Source organism: Camelina sativa, chromosome 19, assembly GCF_000633955.1.
Source record: "Camelina sativa cultivar DH55 chromosome 19, Cs, whole genome shotgun sequence".
Lineage (NCBI taxonomy): Eukaryota > Viridiplantae > Streptophyta > Magnoliopsida > Brassicales > Brassicaceae > Camelina > Camelina sativa.
Genome location: NC_025703.1, coordinates 6,882,750 through 6,887,511, shown reverse-complemented (window position 1 = coordinate 6,887,511; position 4,762 = coordinate 6,882,750).

Genomic DNA, 4,762 nt, shown 5'->3' with positions numbered 1-4,762 from the left:
TTTTTTTTTTTTTTTTTTCTTTCTAGATCGTAGTATTAGAAACGAGATTATGGATTTGAGAGAGAAGGGAGGTTGCCTATTTTGGTGATAATAATAAAATGTTTGTCTCTCTAGACTCTAGTAGTAGTAAACTTACTTCTCTCTCACTTTTGGTTGTCTCAACGAAACGTAAGTCCATATATAATTATTACCAATAGATTATGCTAGTATAAAATAACAACGATAAAAGTATTTTGATATCCATGCATATATATTTAGGCATTTAGGATAATTCCCTGGTTTGGGAATGCCTATGTTTAAACTATCTCCTATATACTAAAAGAAATGTATTCTCTCCAAAAAAACTGAGTTGTCAATATTATACAGCTTCAAGGTCATTTATAAAAATCTTTTTAATTTTTCTAATTAATTACATCTTTGTGCCGCTGAATTTATTTGCAAAAAGGAAAAAAAAAGCATAAACGAAAACCCTACACGCCTATCCTCATCTTTAAATATTTTCCTCCTAATATTCACCAGACGATTGTAAAAAAAAATTCTTTCATTTTTCATATGCATTCTTTCATCAAGTTTTACATGAGTCTTTTTTCATCATGGGTCAACCGTAATAGCCAATACCAATCATCTACAAATATAATTTATAATGAACATCCTCATAAATTCGTTTATAATGTGGAAGCAAAACAGTGGCAGAAAAAAAAGAAAAACATGATTCTTTACCAATTGCGAACCTTCACTCGGTAAGTATTCTAAGTTTTATCTATGATCAATTCCACAATTTAATTCCTTTAGTGACAAATCCAACTCCTAACTAACAAGATCAAATTTATATTTCAACAAGTCTCAAAAGTTCATGAACCAAATGATCACACACATAAGATCAAGATTCTGTTTCAGATTTAAGCAAAAGAAACATGTTACCAAATCCTAGAAAGAGAATCAAAATTACCAAATGAAGACTTCATAACTACTTCTTCGAAGAAATAGATGATTTCATATGTAAAAATTTAATAATTATACATTCTTACTTCATTGGAATAATTATAAATTTTTTTGGAATAATAAAGATTTTTTCATTGCAACCATTATAAATTTCATTGGAATAATATAAAAATTTTAAAATTTAAAATATTGTTACCAAACAAACATTAATTATAAAAATACCAATAATTATATTGATTTTGTGAGAAAAAAATAAATATATTAACTTTGTAAATTTAAAATAATTATCACATAACTAAAAGCACAGAATTCCTTTTGCTAATTAACAACTAAATATGCATAGATGATTTCCTGTAAATGAAGATTGACATGACATGTCAGAAAACATTGAATAATCGACCAAACAAAAACCCAATATTTCTTACCTAATTAACAACTAAATATGCACATATGATTTCCTGTAAATTAGCAATTAAATATTTAAGGATAATTTACCATAGGCGATATCCTCGAATAATCAATCAAACAGAAAACGAATATTCATTTCATAACATTCTATCAATTATGATTTTAATTACTTATTCCTCAAAATGTTAGCTGTGAATAACGAATAAGCAGATATGATAATATTCTCCTAACTGAATTCATAGTCTTTCCGAAAAACAAAAAACGAATATTCATTTCTAAACATTCTATCAATCAAGATTTTAATAATGTATTCTTTTGGATATTCTCCTAAATGAATTCATAGTCTATCCAAAAAAAACAGCACATAGTAAAATCAAATACACACAAAACCGATATAATATCTGTCATACGAAAATCTAGCAACCATTTCCCTATAATTAAGGAATTACTAATTCACAGCCTCATTTCAAACAAACTAATTGGACCTAAAAATCCGAATTAATTTACTTAAACCAAGATTTTGTGATCCACGAAGAACTAAATTAGAGGGAATTGTTTTTTCAAAACTTTTTTAAGATATTGTAAAACTCTTAAAAAATAGAATGGATAAAGTTTTGAAATTAATTTTGCAAATATTGATTTTGAAAAGGAATGTCTTCTGCAAAATCGATTTAGCATATTGATTTAAGTTTTGAAATTAATTTTGAATAATAGATATTGGAAAATCTTAAAAAAAAACTTGATGGCATCTTAAATTTATTTTAAACTATAAAATATTTAAACTCATGTAAATCCTAATTTTCAGTTTTTCATATAGAAAATTTCTGATATATAAGACTAACATATATTAAATATTCCTTTATTTCAAAATTAACATATTAAAAAATATAAAATCTGATATATATTTTAATATTATTTCTTAACGATTTCGAAGGACAGATTTTTATAGATAAAAAATATTATATTTTTTATGCAGTATGACTATCGGGACGGGTTTGATCCGCTTATAGTAAACATAGTTTTTAAAATTAATCACGCACGTACGTGCGGGTGCCGGTTCGTACCTAGTTCTTGATTAAACGACCGACTAAGGTTTTTATTATTAATGCTATAGTTAAAGCAGAGTGATGATAATTGTGGTAGAGATTGTTCCAGGAAGGCATGACAAACATAGAAAAACCAAGAATGATAACGATAATTGCACAATTTCGTTAATCTGTACTGTGAATCAGGAAAAACAAAAAAAAGGTCTCCTGGTTGACCTTAATGAGATTAAGCTGGCCAAAGTTGACTTCTCTCCCCAAATATAACATTTATCGTTACTCTTACTCAAATTCATATTTCGAACTTTCCTTTCTACTTGTAACGTGTTTATTGTTCAACGTCAAAATCAAAATGATGAGCATTGGCCTATCCGCAAAGTAGCGCCTGATGAACTTAGCCGAACATGGTTCAATCTGAAAGAAGGTCAGTTGTATCAATGAGTACCACATGCAGACGGAGCTTAAGTTAGATTAATTGAGCAATCGTCGATTAGTACTATACTACACCAATACTACTAACTAACCAGTCAGTTGGAAAACTTGTCTAAGTCAGCTAAATTGCTCATTCCATTTCATGATATCAAATAATCGAGTCATCATAGCTAGGAAAAATTGGTCTACCAAGTCCACGTGAGATGTGGATGAGATGCCACTTGACCAAGAAAGCACATGGCGGCTGGTACTCGAGTTCATGAAATGCAGATGCCAGATGGCCTTCTTACACATGTATGCTTTTAGTCTTAGAGATTTTCATTCCTTTATATACTTCTTGGGCTGTAAATGGTAAACTTAATAGTAAACAAAAACTTGGCCGGTTGATTTATCTTGGATTTTAAAAATTTCCAACTCTTTGTTTAAAATTTTCAGTTGTGAGACATTATTGATAACCTGCTTTTTTGGTTCATCTTATGGGCTTTTGGAGCACAAAATCACTCCTTGATCATATATAAAATACGCTTTCCAAATTTCCAATGACAGATAATGGATCAGTAACCTCTTAAAAACCAAATATTTTTTGAATATGATACATAAAACACATTTTCTAAAACGGAGATAGAAACCAAACTTCCTTAGTATTAAGCAAGAATCTAATTCCAAAAGACAAACCAGCACAAATATTTACGCAATCATATCATTAAACTCGCAATTCTAAGCATCCATAGTTTCCATACTTAAGCACACTATAATTAACCTATAAATGCTTAAGCACACTATAATTAACCTACCGTTAATATATTACTAGAAGTCAACGAAAATGCACTAGAAGTCAACGAAAAATGCACTAGAAGTCAACGATTAATTATTTTAATCCAACACTCAGTATTTTAAGTTTTTAACCGAGTAATTTATTTTGTATTGACAATCTTAACTACGTTGACAATTTCCAACCAATGTGCTCTACATTGACTTGTCCTTCTATGCTTGTTAACTTCATTGGAATGATTAGGATGTGGTTATCAAACAAGAGTTGAATGGTTTATACTCTCTAATAAGTACATGTGCAGAGTGTAAGTCTCACTATCTAACTTGTAACTAGTTTAACTTGTTTACAAAACTTGTAACTAGTATTATCATGCTAACCACACTCATAGACCCAATTCGTGTTTTTTTTTTGTTTTTTTACTAAACCAAGGTCGAATATATTGCACTAATTATAGAATATTCAAATACTATAAGGTGAAAGACTCTGAAAGGAAACTACCAAATGAAGATTGATTTAACATTAATTAGTGACAGTATACGACCTAATGGATGATCACGAAATTAGTTAGTGACAACACATGATGAATATCATACATGCCTAATCCTAATGGATCATTTACACATACTTCCTTAAGAACATCGCAAGAATAAACTCCTCACACGTAAAAATATTGACGTTTTCTTCCACACAACTTATATATAAAGCAATCACATCAATACCAATTCTTCATTCCCGTTCAAACACTATAAACCCTCCTAGAAACAGAGTTTGTTTTGTTTTTTTTCATTTTTGTTTTTCTAATGGATACTATGAATTCAATCAAGAACAGCTATGGCAAAGTTAACGAAGCTGAAGATTTAGCCTTGAAGAGGAAGACGGCAAAGCGATTTATCTACATGGGCCTGTCCGTAGCTGTTCTGGTGGCGATTATAATCAGCTCCGTCGTCGCCGTCGCTGTTCATAGCCGGAGAAACAACTCTCCTAAACCAAGACCGAATTCAACCCCCGAGTTGACTCCAGCCGCTTCACTCAAAACTGTGTGCAGCGTCACTCGTTACCCTTCTTCTTGTATCTCAAGCATCTCGAAGTTTCCAGCGTCCAACACGACGGATCCGGAGGTTTTATTCAAGCTCTCGTTGAAGGTTGTCGCCGACGAGCTCAATTC